Source organism: Crocodylus porosus, unplaced genomic scaffold (genome assembly GCF_001723895.1).
Source record: "Crocodylus porosus isolate Cpor-Errol unplaced genomic scaffold, CroPor_comp1, whole genome shotgun sequence".
Lineage (NCBI taxonomy): Eukaryota > Metazoa > Chordata > Crocodylia > Crocodylidae > Crocodylus > Crocodylus porosus.
Genome location: NW_017728943.1, coordinates 115,335,947 through 115,355,665, shown reverse-complemented (window position 1 = coordinate 115,355,665; position 19,719 = coordinate 115,335,947).

The following is a 19,719-nucleotide window of genomic DNA, read 5'->3' as shown; positions in this document are numbered from 1 at the left end:
GTCTTTAAGAGGAGGTTAGATGAACACCTTGCTGGGGTCGTTTGACCCCAATAATCTTTCCTGCCATGGCAGGGGGTTGGACTAGATGACCTACTCAGGTCCCTTTCGACCCTAGAAACTATGAAACTATGTACAATTAATGCATTAAAAAAATGAATGCAAGAACCAATTACCTCATTAATAGCATACATTAACTGTTATTAACTGCCAGCACTATGTAGAATCAAATGTACAAAATCATCCTTAGCTGAAAAAAAGAGCTGAAATAAGAATAAAGATTTTATTATACTCCTCAAAAAACACAATAAAATCAGTTTTTCATTCACTCATCGGAAAACCCACTTTCTAATACCAGAGTTTCCAGTGGTAAATTGAATTTTCCAAATTCTAAGATCTCCAGTGATGTTTGAAAAAGCTTATTTCTACATATATCCATAGAGCTAGCTCTGGATAAGTTATGTCCTTTGTTCACTGCAGTAGAAACAGCAATTTTTCTAACAGAGTGGACTCAATACTTAAAAAATCTACCATTCCATGTTTAATGCAAAATACAATGACAAGCTTCTAAAAAAAAAGCCAAGGGAAAAATAGCACAAAACCAAAAATTCTAAGTGCATCACTTGTGATGCTACTACAATTCTTTGCACTCTTCTGTGTGATGTTCCTACTGTTTTTACATTTCTTGTATCTTACAGATCTAGGCATATGCCAATAGATTCTGTTCTTCAGTTTAATTGGAAGGTTTTTATTAACATATTCAGTCATTTGCTTTTTGCCTCTCTGAAATCTGCAAGCCACAAAAGAAGTGACAACAATCTTTAAAGCTGTTCTGGTTGGCTTTCATGTCATTAAATGTTCTATTGTATCATGTTGACAACCAAAATACACAGTTTCCATCTTTATATTTAAAGTACAATGGGACCACAAAGTTAATTTTGCTGATCCGTGATTACTTCAGTATTGATTACAGTATTGATCACGTTTTTTGATAATTGTTCCTGGAAGTAATCTGGCAACAATATAGACATGAGTTTGTTCTTATTACTTTCAGAATGCATAAGCTTATCTGCTGCAGATTTGTGTCCGATCATTTAGCTACAACAATATGCATTTAATATGATCACTGCTTAACCTGATCCTTCTGGTCAGTTAAAACCTGTGGTAATAATTTAGTCTGTATATATCTATACAGTAGCCATCGTTTTTCCTCTTACCTTGATCACCTTCAACTGGACAAAAATAGGTAGCTGTACTGGTAAGGAGGAAACACTGTAAAATTAAATAAAGAGGTAACAAAGGAAAAAAGAGCTAAGGTTTGCTTGCAACAAAGAAAAGGTCCAAGGTAGAACTTTTTAAATCAGCACAACTCTCAAAGAACTGTGGGTTGACATGCAGTATCAGTGTCTTGTTAAAAGACATCACAATTGGCTTGGGCATTCAGTGGCAGAATACTATTTTGCTTTAGTTAACCAAAGGCATAGGCAATGCTTGGTGGTGAGGGGGCATGTGCCTCTCCTGAACTTGCCCACTCTCTGGCCAAGGAGTAGGGAGCGCCGGCTGGTGCCCCCCCGTGAAATTGGCCCTTGCCGGCCAAGGAATGGGGAGTACTGGCCAGTACCCTACCAAGAAGCATCGGCAGCACTTCCAGTTTTGCCAGCAGCACTTCTGGGGTTGGCGATTAGCCGCTGGGGAACCCTCTGGTCAGCAATTGGCCTCTGATGCCCCCCCAGAGCCAGGCGGCACCAGTTGCCCATGCCCAAATGGATGTTCCTCAGCTGCGTAACTGCCATTTTTGACACTTATGCAGAGGTTGAGGTTCTATCCATGTGCAGCGTGCAGCATTACACTGGTCTAAGTGATATGTTTCTGCAAATATTTGCATCAGAGCCATTTGCCCAGTACAAATGGGCTATTACTTGCTCTAAACACTGAGTGGCAAAATGCTATAGCAGCATCTTCTGAGCAGCTAACTCAGGATAGCTAGTAGTCGGTATACTGCAATGTACAAAACTGATGTAAATTACACTGCTATAAATGCCTTGTGTGTGTAAGCCCTATTATAATGCAAAACTGAATACAAAACTCAGACTTAATCAAAGTGATGTCAGTATAGGGAGCTTCCCCATCATATCATAAAGAAGGAATTCTCTATGCTGGTTGTAAAGAACTGTCTTATGTATTTATTTGGACAAATATTGACTGTCCTGTTTAGAACAGAAATTATATGAAACTTATGCCATCAAAGATTCTAGGCCCACCTGAGGCTTGATTCCAAACACACATTCAACATACTGACAAATTCTGCCCCCAGTATACCTGTACTGATACTCATGGTAAAGCATGACTTTTCTACAGCACAGATTCAGAAATGGTATTACCTCTGACTAAGGGCTTCTCTACATGGGAAAATTTACTGGCATAATTATACTTCTATTGTCATACCCATATAATAAATTATGTGGACCTTCTTATTTCACAAAGGGATTTATACTGATATGATAATAGGAGTATAATTATACTGATAGAAAAACCTTAAATCAATTAAGTTACTTAAGCATATGTGTAACTTTTGACGTTGGAGGTTACTTGCTGAATCATGGCCTAGAAACAGTTTCTCATTTCCTCTTCTGAGTAAACATGCTCGACATTGAATAAGTACAGCCACTAGAAATTTGCTCCATCATGATGTTTCTAAAAGGGCAGAAGCAACTTTTAGTTGATTACAAGTACATTTCAAATGCAGAGATGGCTACATTTCCTGTTCTTCAAGTGGGTGAAAGGCTGCAGCACATTACAGTGGACGAAAGCTACAGTGCTCCCCTCAAATTGTTTTACCCAAATGCTTCATTATGAAATGGCATGATTTATCTTTCTATAATCTGCCCTACATTTGTCTGGAATCTCCCACTTTTTTTCTTAATTATCTGTCAGTCAGCTTCAACTTATTAATTAATGCTCTGTTCTCAAGCTTTAGCAGCAGCTTGAACCGGGTCACCATTCACACGTTGAAACAACAGATGCAAAAGGCTTTGTGAGTGACAGGATGAAAATTAGGCACTATCTTGGCATCAGCTTTCAGGAAGAAGTTAAAAATCCTCTCTGCATTTCATATTGGAAACTATACCACATATCTGGTTACTGTATATATTGTACAAATGCTTAGTTTTAAGTCTGCCAACACTGCCATTCCAATTTGTCAATCCTGAAATTCTTTTTGGTAAATGCTACAACTGTACTACTCATCATTGTTATTATGTTCCATTAGAACATTTGAGAGTTTTGAGTTCTGTCAGATGTATATGATAGCATTTGATGAATCAGTACTGAAATCCACTAAAAAACCCATCCAATATCTTGGAGTGCTTTCTACCAGCACTGATAAGTATATAGCTTTTAAATGCAATGACTCTTCTAATGTACTTGACCATATTGTATATTGCAAACATTTATAACAAGGTTGGTATTGACTGCTTAATTAATCGCTCTTCTGCTAGTGCTCTTTTCTGTCACTCAGAAAATAGCCAGTCTAATAACACAGTGACATACTTTGTTGCAGAATGGTGGCATATATGGTTGTGTGACCCATTTGGTAATGCCTTTCCTATGTCAGGGTGCTTCAACCTTGGTGAATCTTCATTTGTACTTCAGGCTTCTGCATTTCCTTTAATTAGGTACAGAATGTTCAGCATCTGTGTTTTTGTAGTCAGGCAGAGCATACAAATATGCATACAAAGTCTCTTGAGTGATCCATTGATCCAGAAAATGTCCTGTAAAATAAAACCTACAAAGAAGAATACCTTAGCCTAAACAGACCTCAGTGACAGCCTCAATTCAGTTTGGTCTATGTCTATGAGGAGAAGAGGGAAGGAAAACAACAAGCATAAAGGAGAAGGGTAACATCTATGGATAGATTACTTCTATTCTGGTATTCTACACTCCAGTAAACCAGAAAAAAATTTAACACACAGGAAACATGTGTCAAAAAGCTGACCACAGGGGGGCAGGGCAAAGCCCCAAGTTTCTCCCCATTCTGCTGCTACTATACCCAAAGAACAGAGCAAGGTTGTACGGAGATAGTTCCCTGCCTCAGCACGCTTCAGCTTCCCTACTCTCACCCCAGGTCCTGCAGCCACAGTGAAGGAATCTCTACCACTGACCACCCCCATGGGTTATGAAGGAATTTTTTAGGTCACCTTCTCCATGGAGAGGGCTATGCTGGAGTATCACTTGCCCAGAGATGATTCTTTACACAGTAATCAGTAAGGGGCCAAACACCGAGAAGGTTTAACTACATAGGATAAAAGCAGCATGCAAGCAAAAGAGATTACAGATTTGGAGACAGAAAAGCGAAACAAGGAAAGTTACTTATGGTCTTTTCTACCTACATTCTCACCTTTCTGAGAGTCTTGCCAGAATCACCAGAAATCACTCTCCTTGATGATTTCTGCCAGTCCTGACTGCTGGGGGATCTCTGACCCTTCCTAGCCCACAGCTAATTGCCTAAATCCTTCTAACCAGCACCCCCCCCCACACACACACACACACATACACACACACCAGTATCCTCAACATGTTTGTCTAAGGTACCTGGCATTCTTTGTGTTGGAGGGGCCATTCCTAACTATATCTAAAACCATAAAGGTATACACAGGACACGTCCACACATCATGCTATGTAGCTGTATAATTCACTATGTTGACATGTTAAAAATCACATGAGTCTACAGGTGATCGGCAGCTATGTCACCATAGTGGCACACTCCCATTTTAGCATACCGCTATGGCAAAGTAGTGGCAAAAACTAACCGTGCACCATGCACAAGGTGCGGTATGAGCAGTTACTGTGCCATACTTTAGTACTTGTGTGTGTGTAGCCTACCCCTGACCACAGAATCTTGGGCAGTTGTCCACATCACCTACCCCTAAGACCGGCTCTGAGGGCTAACATTGGATTTCCAGCATATCTGTACAGTAAAATGCAAGAAAACATTCATGACCCACCACAAAACCCCAAACATAACAAGAGTCATTAGATAACACATAGGAAATGTGATCTTCTGAGTTGTTTTTGTAGATCAGCTCAAATTACTGCTCCTGAGAAACACAAGTTCATGAGAAATTAGAGGCTTCTGGTGCATCACATAATATCAGAACAGAGCTGTAAGGGTGCTTTGTCCAGTACTGTTTGTAATAACTCAGACAATCAGGCTTCTGGCACTTCCTCATTATTAGGAGATTTCTTCTTATTTTGAACCTAAGCAGTCATTTCCTGATTTTCATTCATTTCCCCTTGTTATAATCCAGAGACCACCTTAAATTACTATTGTCATTCATATTTGTGCTAGTACCATAGCACTTAGAAGCCCCAGTCAAGGGGCACTTACAGTACTTACCTTGCTATGGTAAGTACTGCACAAATACAAAAAAAGACAATCCCTGCCCCAAATAGCTGACAAGCTTAGTTTAAGACAAGACACAATATACGGATACAGATAGATGGAATGAGAAGGCAGTGAAGCTACTGTCCAGCGTGATAGACAACAGTCTCAGCCCACTAACAAACTTAGCATTGCCAATATTTTGTAGGTGTCATGGCAAAGTAGATTTGAAGGAGGGATTTGAAGGATAATGGTGTAGCATCATGAATATTTATGAAGAACTCCTCCCAAACATGAAAGGAACAATGAGAGAAAGCACAAAGTTGCTTGTTAAATTGGCAAACAAGAAGTGGTTGTTACCATTATATGCAAATTGGAGGTGAGAGTTGACATAACAAATGTAAAACGTTAGGTAGGCTGGGGATATGTCAGGGCAAGCCTAGAAAATGAAAACAAGCAACTTTCCTTTGATGCACAGGGAAGGAGTCAGTCGAAAGGCTCTAAAAGTAGGGCTGATGTCAAAGTAACAGGTGAAGAAAAATGATCTTTGCCCTACATTCAATGTATGAGCCAGGCAAGACTTCATTTCTTAAGGAAAAAAGTAAGTTGCAGTAATTGAAATATAAGGTTATAGGTACCTGGATTAGAGTTTCAGTTGTGTGTTCTCTCTGGAAGCCTACGTTTTAGAAATGTTATGCAGAAAGAATCATCAGTCACATGGTCAAATATGATATGCTGGGGAAGAGCCATCATGGTTTTTGTAAAGGGAAATCCTGCCTCACCAATTTGCTGGAGTTCTTTGAGGATATTAACAAGTGCATGAACAAAGAGGATCCAGTTGACAAAATATATTCAGATTTGTGTTTTCATTTTTGACAAGATCCCTCAGCAAAGGCTTTTTAAAAACGAGTTGCCATGGGACTGGATTGAGAACTGGTTATAAGATAGGAAGCAAAGGGTAGAGCTAGATGGTCACTTTTCAGGAGGGAGGTCAGAACTAGGGTCCTAAAAGGATCTGTTGGGCCCAATTTTTTCAGCATTACCTCATGTAACTCATTACCACAAGTGGTTGTAGAGGCAGATGGTATAACCAGGTTCAAAAAGGGACTAAACACATTCATGGACAATTGATCCACTAATAACTGCTAAACAGAACACTCTGGCATCTCTAAATCAATGATGGTGGATCCCAAGGAAAGAAAAGAACAGGGGATAGCTCACTCTAGGTATATCCTATTCATATATTCGCTTCCAAAGCATCCACTTTTGCCATTGTCAGAAACAGGACACTGCGATAAATGGACTACTGGTCTGACTCAATAAGACACTTCTTATCCTTTTATGTAGCAATATTCAAACAAGGCCTGGATATAAAAATGTAGAGATGGATCTGCATCAAAGAGTGCATCTGGGTTTAGAGCCTGAGTGATATACAGAATGGTGGTAGGGTCCACACTGGTGAAGAAAGGAGTTAAGCATCATTTTAAAATCTCTTTTTTAACCAGATAACATTTGGGCTGATATTTGGATGCTCACATGACGATGCTGGAGAGATGTCAGTATTTATTTGGACAGATGGACACAAATCTGTAATTAATAGGTAGGATAGAATTCCTCTATCATTTTGATTTGCATTAAAATGGTAGAGGAATTTGTTTGTGGATGAAGTTACCCAGAGGTAAAGTTCAGAGGTAGAAAAGGAAACCAAGGACAGAACACACTGAGTGGGTCGTGAAGGTTGGAGTGGAACGAAGGCATTCGAAGATGTACGTATGTGGCTGGTGGGGCCAAAATCACAGGTTTTTTCTAGGCAGTTATCAATATGTTAGCTAATCTTTTATGATCCATGGCACTTAAGTTTATTCTCACAGTTTCCAATAGGTAGAGAAATATTATTATCTCCATGTTATCGATTGCAAACTGAGGCACAGACAAACTGATTTGCTCAAACTTCTGTGGCTAAATTGAGATCAAAATCCAGATATTCCAGTTCACAAGTCAGTGCTTTCACAGATCAGTTCCTTGACCCCAAGAGCACACATTATCTGCTATCAAGAAGCTTTCACAATTCCTTGCAAGCACCGTCCAGCTAAATATGTGGACTGGAACTGGAGAGAAGAGAAAATTATTTCTGAAGAAGGAATGACAGTCTCAGAATATTGCTACTTATTTCAGTTAAGTTTCTCAAATGAATGACTAATATCTTAACACTGAGTCCTGCTAGTTTTTGAAGCTGACAATTCTGGCAAGTCCTTGTGCCCTTTTGTTCTCCTTTGTTCCCTACTACAATCATAGTATTTCTGGCACAAGGAGGCATAATTTTCACTCAAATGCACTAATGTTCCTCAATCATGCTGTTCATTCATCCAAGTCATATTTGACCTGTTGTAACTTGTTGAAACAAGACAGAAAGAGCATTATTACTAAGTGGTGGCATCTCTCAAAGCATGGTTGATGCTCTTCTGTTTCTCCCATCCCACATATTCCCTTTCCCCAAGACTGTTTCATAGTCATTTGCAGGCTACAATCATCTCATTCATGAGGTAATTTTGAAACGGAACCCAAGTCACCCAATTAACTAAAAATATAGCTAGCTTTAGTTCATTTTATTTACATACAATAAATGTAGCTATCACTGTTCATTTATACTCTTTTCCTCTTTGGCTACTTGGTTTTCACTTTATCATTCCTCATACTTTATCCTCCCTGAGTCTCTCTTTCTCCCCATGTACTCTGACCTGATCCTTAGCATTCTGCTGTTGTCCTGTGAACAATTCCAGAATCATGACATGAGTGGTAAATCAATTAATGAGCATTTTATAAATATCATTGTTATGAACAGAAACAACTTTTAAAGACCAAGGTGACTGGCCTTTTAGTAATATGGAAGCTAGAAAGTTACTGATAGGATTATTTTGCCCATCTTTCTGCAAAGGCAGAAGTGCTGTCATAAAAAAACGTCTACTAATTCTACTCTGGATCTTGGCCAAAAAGGAAAGAAGCAACTAAGTATTTCTGCATATTTTAATATATTCCAGGACAATCCTGAATTTGTATCTAGGTCTGCTCTAATTCAAAATGATTGGCCATTCCCTGGGACCTTTCAATCAGCCAGAGGCATCCAATTGCCATTTTTCATTTTGTGTACTTTCACTCAACATGTTCTACTCCCACTTGCTTGCTTTAGCTTTTCCTCTAAGTTAAGCAAGACAGGTAGTGTTGTTTCAACTCCACTGAGGCAGATTCACCCGTTTAGAAATACGGGAAAGAAAAGAAGATCTAAATTAGAGGGCAAAAGGATAGTAAGTGCTACTAGGGCCAGGCACATAGTACTGTTCAGCTGAATAGAGTAGTTAGGATGCGTGGTGAAAGTGATCATTTCACACAAAGGTAGATCATGGCATATTTTGAATCAGATTTCCACAAAGAAAATGAAGAGGAGTACTTAACATTGCTTCTTCCTTTTGTGTAACACATGGTTTGTCAGTTTCTTAAGGGCTCAATACAGCAGTGTGCATTAGTTTTGAAATATTTCAAAAGATGTTTCTTGCTTTAACCTACATAGATCATTCTAGATAGGCCCTCTTCATATACTTTCACTCTAAAGCATCTACTACTGTCACTCTTGGAGACAGGCTACTAGGCTAGATGGACCCTTGGTCTGACCTATTATGGCACTTCTTATGTTCTTACTTTCTTAGATGTTATTGAATTTCATAGGTCTTGTGTGCATTAGGAGGTTGCTGATATAGCTAAAACAGCAAGACCTCCCAAAGGAAACATACCGTTTACTTGCAAAAGCAATTTGGGCTCATGATAGAAGTGATATCTTTTATTAGACCAACAAGAGTTTTGCAAAAAAAAAAAATTCTTTAATTGCAAGCTTTCAGGCATAAACACCCTTCAACAGCTTGCAATTAAACAATATTTTTTTTTGGAAAAATCTTGTTGGTCTAATAAAAATCTTGTTGGTCACCTCTAGCATGAGCCCAGATTGCTTTTTCCTTTAGACCAATATGGCTACAACCTGAATACCTTTTGATTGCTAAAGCAGGGATGGGCAAAATACGGCCCGTGGGCTGTATCCGCCAGGTCATTCTATCTGGCCTGCGCTAGTGTCCTGGGGCCAGCACTGGTGGGGCCCAGAGTGGGATGGCAGGAGCATGTGGCATGGGCTGGCCGAGGCTGATGGCTTGGTGGATTTTCAAATAATTTTAAACCTGATTATAATATATTCTATTCCATAATTTGACTGTACACAAAGCAAGCAAGGCTTTAAGATAACATCTCATTTCCAGAAATCTAAAAATAGGGAGCCGACTATTTCAGGAAAAAAGAACTAATATCACCAGTGACAATCAACTGAATTGTATTGTAATTATACAAATGAGATTATTTTGAGAAAAGGCTAGCAAGTTATGACTACAAGATACAAAGAAAGCTAGTAAAATATTTTTGATAAATGATTTATTGACCAAAAATGCAGTTGCAGGGCTGAAACTTTGCAATTTGGGTTAAATTCAATGAATAATTTCAGCCAAAAGAAACTTAAAAATAATTAGAAATGGTAAAACGTTTCTTCTGGCATTTCCAAAATTTAAAGTTACAACTTCTGACACTAGAATCATAAGACAATTTTGATCATAAAATAAACAAGAAGAATATGGTGTTGTATGTACAGCCTATTGCACAAAGAAATATAGTATAAAAAATATCTGTTGGTTCAGGGGCTGCAACGTGGCTACAGCCCCAGGCAAATACCTTTGCCCCCAGACAATAGAATCTGCCTGACGCTTAAGGAGCCAATGGATTGTTAATTATTTTTACAAAGTAGCACAGTTTCAACAGCCCTAGAATCCAGTATTTAAGGCATTTTCCTGAGATGTGGATGATATAACTTCAAGGCTATGTTCTGAACCAGGTAGAAAGGAATTAAACCCAAGTTTCTTGCATCCTGCATTAAAGTATGAAAACAGTGGACTGCCAAATATAAAATGATACAAACCAACTCTTCAGTGTTGTGGATTGTATCCAAGTCCCCTCATGTATCTAGCCCTTTGTTTCTAAGTTGTCGTTGCTTGTATTTTAAAAAGTTCATATGTCCTAAATCAAGATGGAGTCTTATTTGACCTGAGGTTTTGTTATTTTTGTTTTTCTGAAATTTCCTTTCAAGTGGACCCAAATTATTTTTTTCTATTTTCAGAACTGCCAGTGAACCAAGAAAACCAGTTATTTACCCAATTCTAGGTACATGTGGCTTGCATGAAAGTTTTATGCAGCCCACAATATTGCACAAAACCCATTGATAGCTTCTAAATCAAATCACATATGTAGGATTATGGAACACTGATCTTTTACAGGCCAGATCCAAATAGTTTGTATAGGCATCTACAAAAGCTCTTTAATGCTCATTGGCTTGTTTTAATGTTCATTAAAGTGTCACTAAATCATGGGCATTTATAGATGTACTCTGGGAGCACATTCAATGAGCTTTCATTCAAAGTACAATGCTGCCATTTTTTCAGCATGGGGATACTGATACACATGATGCTGGAGACTGCTGGAGCACATTAATTTTCATGCTTCAGCAGACTTGATTAATTGAATCTGCTCTGATGTGCTGGATTTATAGTGCATTGTGGCAGACTTCCTACATGTGTTTAAATGCCCCATGCTATTTAGTTAATGCGCATTAAAATAAGCTAATGAGCATTAAGCATCACTTACAAAGTATGGATGCCTGTACACAAGTACAGAAGCTGCTCTTACACTCTGGAATTCCAGTGCATCAGAGCAGAATCAATTAATCAGGTCTGCCAAAGCATGGCAATTATTGCACTCCAGCAGCCTCCTGCTTCTCATGTATCAGTGTCTCTGTGCTTAAAAATGGCAGTAGGGATGCTTGAGCTAAAGCTTGTTGAATTAGCTTTAATTCAAACACCCCCACCACCATTTTTAAGCACAGAGACACTGATACATAAGATGCAGCAGTGCTTTAATTGGATCCAGTTCTTGGAGCTCTTCTAATTAAAATGCCACTCCCCCCACCCCTAGATCATACGTAAAAGTGCCCCATGCTCTTTAGTTAACATGAAGTAAGACAGGCTAATGCACATTTTCCTACTATCTCACAATGGAGGTACTATATTTAATGTGCATTAACTAAAGCATGTTAATGCACATGTAGACATACCTGTAGGTACCTAAACAGGACTTAAGTGGAATTCAAGCACCTAAACTGACCCTGCTCCAATGGCTACAAAACTGTTTAGATGCCTAGAATAATAGGCAGCTCCACTTTGGCCTGAAACATTCCTGTAGCATCTTATCCTAGGCTTGTATTCATTTCCAGAAGCCATCCAGATCAAGCATGCACTCATCTACAATCACATTCTCTTGTTTCTTAGTTGTTTAAGTGGCCATTTAAAAAAAATCATCTACAGGACTTTTTTACTATTTAAGCCCTTTTTCTGTTCCTTCAAGTTTTGCTCTGCATGTGTTGTTCTGTGAAACTGCAAGGTTATGCAGACTGAGCATGTAAAATGGTAGCCCAGTCATGTATGTGGCTGAATCAGCTATTAAACAAAAGGGTCAAAGAGCCCTGCTGAAGTGCTTGATCTATACAGAATCAGCTATTAGATAAATGGGACAAAAAGCCCCACTGAAGCACCTGAACTCTGCAATTGCTAGGGAACTGAGTAAAACTGGCTTCCTCTTCCAGAAAAATTCTGTTTCTTTTTTTTTCATGTTTGTCAGCAACCATTCTTCTCTAGTGGTAACTATGTATTGCACTGAGAGTCAACCATGTGGATTTAAATTTTAGGAATTATTTATTTAAATTTCAGTATACGAGTAAGCTGAATAATATAAAGACATACACATGAAGTCCAGGATATTTTCTCTTAGTGCTGCAACTGCATAAAGACTAAGTAATATTCAAAGATCTCACCATAATAATTCAAATCCAAGATGAGTTTTTGCCCTCCATTTAACATGGGGGGAAGTCACCATCTTAGATTCAAGTATAAGTGGAGAGAGCAGGCAGCTGCTGAGACTCTGACTTTGGCCCTGAGCAAGGCTTGGAATTGGAGGTTCAGAAGTCACTTGGCCCCCTTGACACCTGCTCCCTGCAGTCTGCCCCATGTCTGCCTGCCTGGTACCACTTTTAGACCCCCTGCATCACCTGAAACCCTTACCACCATTGTCATTGCTTGCATGGAGCACATGATTACTACCATCTCTGCCTGGTCATCTAGCAGTGGCAGTGATGGTGGCAGTTCCAGCTCCAGCTCTAGCTCCAGGGCTGGAACTGCTGCTGTTGCAAACACTGCTGCATATATGGATGAGAGCTGGATTGACCATATGCTCTATATCCTGGGCCAGAGTGGGGCTGGAACCATGGAGGGTAAGAGGCCGTGAAAGGGGGCATAGGTGGCAGTGGTGGCAGACAGCAGGAAGGGAGCAGCAGTGGTGTAGGCACAGAAGCAGCAGCAAAGGCAGGTGGCAGGAAGGGAATAGTGAGGGAGGTAGAAGCAGCAGTGCAGAGCAGGTATGGGAGGGTGTAGGTGGGAGGGGCAGGTACCATAGGAAGCTGGAGGGGCTGAGGCACATAGGCAGCAGGGGGCAAAGGGAAGAGGTTAGGACCTGACTCATTCACCACTTGCCCACCTACTGCTGCTTGTTCTGCTGCTGCAGTTGAGGGTTGGGGGCCATGAATTTAACATGATTCTCCAGTAATTGTATTCTGTACATGAAAATTTATAGCAATATATAGTATCTAATAATTGGGAGGGTGTCTTAAATTCAAAGTTGTCTTGGATTTGGATAAATACAGTATTATATAACAAGTGATAGAAATAACTTGTTTTTTTAATTGTTGTCATTTTTAGATCACATTGATAGGATTTTGCTTTTAGCTTTCTGTAGCAGTTTCTTAAATACCTTCCTGAACCTATAAATTTATTGTTAATCATATAAACTCTGTGATCTTCAATTTAAGGAAGCCATATTTTCTGTAGATTTTTCTTACCTGCATCTTACATTTTAAATACAAATTTGCAATCTGAAAACACAAAGGTAATTTTTTGTTAATTTAACTTATTTCTTCAGTAACAGCTGCCACATGTTAATTTAGCTTTCCTCTGAATGATTTAAAGAAAAGCCTTATCAATGAAGGGTACTGTTCATCACTGAATATTGTTATATGTCTTTGGTAACTTTGAGTTATGACAACTTCTTAAGTGATAAAAATAAAGGCTTACTTTGTCCAAAAGATTGTGCAGCCTATAATAGATACAATGTACCTAAAAACATCCAGCTTCATCTAAGCAAAAACAATACAAGAATGTGTGTCCCATTACACAAGAAGTGAATTTGTCCTAAAGTTACAATTTAGCTTGAAAAACTAAAACAACAGGCTTAAGACTAAACATACTACAAGCAATTCAGAATGGAAAAAAAAAAGTTTACTGTAAGAGTGATATAACCCAAGAGGATAAAATAATTGCTAGAATTAGTGATGAAGTAGGCATTCAGGTAACCCTCTTTGTACAATGGAATATAAACCATGATAATTTGTTCACAGTAGTTATAAATCGAATGATCTAAAAAAAAAAATCAACCATTGTTAGAGGTATTCATCCTTAATTTTCTATATTTGTTTCCAGATTCTGTTTTGTGTTGACCCATATACACTTACTTGGGTAAGACCAGAACCCCTACCTTTTTCGGATACTTTTCCTTGCTCTTTTACTTTGCATGTTACTTTTTCATGACTATGGCTGTATTATTCTCTCTGACCATTGTCTTAGTACTTTTATAACCCCTGGGAAGAGAATGGAGTCTGGTAAATGGCAGATTATCATAGAATCATAGAAGTTGAGTCAGAAGGGACCTTGTAGATCTTCAAGTCTGACCCCCTCCATGGGCAGGAGAAAAAACTAGGCTCAAATGATCCCAGCTAGGTAGGCATCAAGCCTCCTCTTAAAGATCCGCAGGGTAGGAGCCAGGACCACTTCCCTTGGAAGTTGGTTCCAGATCTGTGAAGTAGTTCTTATGGATGTCTAATCTAAACCTACTCTCCAACAACTTGTGGCCATTATTCCTTGTTATGCCAGGGGGTGCTAGGGGGAACAAGGTCTCTCCCAAACCCTTCTGGTCCCCCCTAGTGAGTTTATAGAAGGTCACCAGGTCCCCCCTCAGCCTTCTCTTGTGAAGGCTGAACAGGTTCAGGTCCCACAGTCTCTCATTGTAGGGTCTGCCCTGTTGTCCCTGGATCATGCAGGTGGCCCTCCTCTGGACCCTCTCCATGTTGGAATTCTTTATACAGTCACAGAATTATGATGTGAATATAATAATAGACTCTTGGTAGGATAGCTCTCATGACTGGAGTACTGTGATGGATGGGTATTTTTCAGAATTTCCATTTTCTGGAACTTTTTAAAAATTCAAATTTTGGAACTTTTTTTTCAAAATGATAATTTTTCCTGTGAACTTGAAATTCCAGTGTATGGCCAGCATTGTGGCATATTCCTTGCACTCCTGAAAATATGAATACTTGTAGTCTTGTACACAACACTTCTGCTTTTGAGATATCCAGTCTAATCACCATCTGACCTCTTAATTGATATAGCATCTGAAACACAGGTACCAGAATCACTCCTGTTCAATATTCACTCATCATTAAACTAGGTATGCCTAACTTTTTGCAGACATGAAAACCCCTGAAGGCCTAACTGACCTTTGGATATATTTTGAAAATACAGGACTATACTTTGAAAATACAGGCAGAGATACAGGACCTCCACTTAATTCAGGAGGTGCACAATCCCACCAGAGGAAGTGCCCTGTTGGACCTGGTTCTGGCCACAGGTGATGACCTGGTAAGGGGCCTCCAGGTCCTTGGCCACCTGGGTGATAGCGATCATCGCCTGCTGGATTTCACCATCCAGCACAGGGTGTCAAGGGCCTGCAGCAGGGCGATAGCCTTAGACTTCAAGAGGGCCAACTTCAACAAGTTGAGGAAATTAGTGGGAGAGGCACTGGGGTTCTCAAAAGCAGGGAAGCTGAGCCCCCAAGATGAGTGGTCATTCCTTAAGGAGACAATACTCAGGGTCCAAGGGGTGACCATCCCAACAAGAAGAAAGCGGGGCAGGAGTGCCCGAAAGCCCCCCTGGCTCACCAAGGGTGCATGGGAATGCCTGGTTGCCAAAAAGGTGGCGTACAACCGGTGGAAGGGGTGTGCTATCTCCAAAGAGAAGTATACCTCCTCTGCTCGGGCCTGTAGGGGGGCTGTTGGGAAAGCTAAGGTGGACATAGAGCTAGGACTTGGGTCCAAAGTCAAAGTTAATAAAAAGTCCTTTTTCAAATATATAGGGAGGATGAAGAAAGCACTGGGAAATGTGGAGCCCCTGCAAGATCCTCTGGGCAATCTGGTGGTTGCGCCAGAGGAGAAAGCAGACCTCTTTAACCAATTCTTCACCTCCATTTTCTTGGGCAGGGACCAGGACTTCCCCACCGTGATGCAAGACAGACTCGAGGGGAACGCCTTCAGACCTCAGGCTGGGGAGGACCAGAGCTTCTGGAGGGGCTGGATGTGTTCAAATCAGCGGGTCCAGATGCTCTCCACCCCAGGGTGCTGAGGGGGTTATTGCAGGGGTTATTGCAGGGCCCTTGGCACGGCTTTCCAAGTGCTCGTGGTGCTCAGGCCAGGTGCCAGATGATTGGAAGATAGCCAACGTTGTCCCCATCTTTAAAAAAGGGAAGAGGGAGGACCCAGGCAACTATAGGCCCATCAGTCTTACCTCAATCCTAGGGAAACTCTTTGAGAAGATCAAGGAGCGCATCTGTGATGGGCCGGCCTCAGGGATGATGCTCAAGGGCAACCAGCATGGTTTCATTAGGGGCAGGTCATGTTAGACCAACCTGATTGCCTTTTATGATCAGGTCACAAAAGCATTGAATGTAGGTGTTGCTGTGGATGTAATTTTTCTGGACTTCAGCAAGGCCTTTGACCACCATATCTCATCCCATCCTCATTAAAAAATTGGGCAACTGTGGCATTGAAGCCTACACAGTCAGACGGATTGCAGATGGCATGGAGTGCTTTATATGTTTTTTCTATGTACCTCGAGGTACACCAGGTGTGGCTCATGAACTCTGAGATGGTGAGGTGAATGGAGCATCCTATGGGAGCACAGGGGGGTCCCCAGCACACTCGGTGGTGGACCCAATGTGGACCAGAAGTACTTTGCTCAGCAATCCACCATGGGGGGACCCTGGGTGCCCCCCCAGACCCAGGAGGCACCAGTTGCTGGTGCGGGGGGTGGGGGTGTCTGCAGCGGACCCAGAAAAGGACCGGAAGTACTTCCAGTCTGCTTCTGGTTCCACTGCTGAATATGTGCTCCCCCTCCCCCTGTGATCCTGTGAGACACTGCATCCGCCCCACCATCTCAGCATTCACAAGCTGCACCTGGTACCCTGAAGTATGTAAAAAAACATAAAGCTATGTCTATGGCTGAATTGTTGAATCATTCCAAATCTCTCCAAATCAAATCACAGGCTTCTGATTCGATTCAGAGAGGTTAATGAGTCTCCTGATTCAATTTGGATTCAGAAATTTGGCCACCGAATCAGGCCAAATCTCCTCCAAATCAAATCAGCGATCGAAGCGTCACACAGCCTTACAAGTCATTCCTGACCAACCTAACTGCCAGATGAGATGACTGGTTCTGTGCATGCAGGAAGAGCAGTGGACATGATATACCTCAACTGTACTAAGGCTTTTGATAGTTTCCCACAGCATTTTTGCAAGCAAGCTAAAGAAGTATGGGTTGGATGAATGGACTGTAAGGTGGATAAAAAACTGGCTGTATTGTCAGAATCAAAGGGTAGCAATCAGTGGCTCAATGTCTAGTTGGCAGCTGGTATCAAGTAGAGTGCCCAGGGTTTCGTTCTGGGGGTGGTTTTGTTCAATATCTTCATCAACGAGCTGGAAGATGGCATGAAGTGCACCCTCAGAAAGTCTGCAGAGGACATCAAGCTGGGGAAAAGAGTAGATAGGCTGGAGGGTAGGGTTAGGATTCAGACAGACCTTGACAAATTGGGCCAAAATAAAGCTCATGAGGTTCAACAAGGACACGTGCAAAGTCCTGTACATAGGATAGAACAGCCCCATGCACTGGTACAGGCTGGGGACTGACTGGTTAGGCAGCAGCTCTGCAGTAAAGGACATGGGTGTTACAGTGGACAATAGGCTGAATATGAACCAACAGTGTGCCTTTGTTGAGAAGAAGGCTAATGGCATACTGGAGTGTTGCCAGCAGATTGAGGGAAGTGATTCTTCCCCTCTGTTAGGCACTGGTGAGGCCATGCCCGGAGTACTGTGTCCAGTTTTGCCCTCCCTCCCACACTACAGAAAAGATATGGACAAATTGAAGAGAGGAGGGCAATGAAAATAGGAGGCTGGGGCACATGATTTATGAGGAGAGGCTGAGGGATCTGGACTTATTTAGGCTGGAGAAGAGAAGACTGATGAGGGATTTAATAGCAGCCTTCAACTAGCTGAAGTGGGGTCCAAAGAGGATGGAGCTGGACTGTTCTCAGTGGTGGCAGATAACAGAACGAGGAGCAATGGTTTCAGGTTGCAGCGAGGGAAGTTTAGGTTTGAGAGTAGGAAAAACTTTCTCATAAGGAGGGTAGTAAAGCACTGAAACGGGTTACCCAGAGCAGTTGTGGAATCTCTTGGAGTTTTTTAAGATCTGGCTAGACAAAGCCTTGACTGCGATGATATAGCTTGGGATGGTCCCTTCCAACCTTCATTTTCTATTTTCCATATTTACTACAGTAAGTGTTCTTTCTTGAGACTGTATTAAGATTATGAACAGCAACAACCTCAACTTTGAGGCTGAGAGTTTATTCTCTACACCTCATTTTCTTATCTTGAGTATGTTCAGCAAATATATACATATGCCAAGGCATCATATTGTCATAATTCTTTATTTTATAGTGCACAGATTGTATATGTACTCCAGTGTAAAATGTAATGTGTGCACATGTACTGGGGATCTCAGTCTTGTTGTTTTATTATATCTAATATGTATAGAGTGGGGTCATTTCCAGCCAACATTAGTGTATAAAATGCATATTTGGCTCACAAGCTCTTGCCATTATAAACATTAATAATACATATACAGCACTATGGGCCCAATATCAAATATGGATGTTTTAACAGGATGTCTAAATCTCACATCTGTATGCTCCAATCGGCACTTCAGTGCATGAAGTGGGCACTTACACACCAAAGTGTCAATTTAAGTGTCCAAATGTGCAATTTGGATGTCCATATTTGAAAATTGGGCTGACTTCCCGGCACTTTTGGCAACATCTTTACTAGTGATTCTGCCAAAATTACAGTTTTAATTCTGCATTGATGCACTGAAGTTTTTTGTAAGTTTTATCGTGTTCCAAATGGTTTTTGCTTGACTTTATAAGACCACAAAAAATACAAAAAATAAATCAAGGACAGAGATACCAACAAAATATTGGCACTAATAGTACAGTATCAAAAAGTGTGTATAGGGGGAAGGGGTGAAATGTACATTTCACCTACAACATCTTATAACATTCATTGAGGTTTGTTACATTTTAGTCTGAGAATCATAAAATCCAATATCACAGGGTGTTCAAAGTGCAGAAGTAAAGAGTTAAATAAGCTCTCTGTTTTATGGACCCTTAAATCATAAGTGATGTTCTGTGTTGCACACTGTGCACATATCCATGAAACAATATATGTAACATTTTCCTAATTCTCCACAGAATCTGAGTAGGAATTTGAAAGCTCAGTAACCTCGAAGGAGCAAGAGCAGCATAAAAGCATCTGCCAGACACTGTAGTTAGGGCAGATGCATTAAGATTATCTACCACTTTAGAAAATTTACAGGAGGAACCACAAAAAATAATGTGAGCCTTTTTTAAAAGGTCTCTTAACTTTATTATTTTATAAGGGAATAAAATCATTTTTGGCCTTCAAGTCTAAAACTTTGCCCCTTCTTCCTTAAAATAAGGATAAGCATTTTTAGGGAACACATTGCAGAGAAATAAAGCCCTCAAATGGGTATTTGGTCATGAAAAATGTTTGTTTAATTAGGATCATAGGACTAGAAGGGACCTCCTGGGCCATTGAGTCCAGTCTCCTGCATTATCAGGCAATCAGGCACCTACATTGAACACCTTCAAGAGTAAATTGGATGCTTATCTTGTTGGGATCCTATAACCCCAGCTGACTTCCTGCCCTTTGGGCAGGGGGCTGGACTCGATGATCTCCCGAGGTCCCTTCCAGCCCT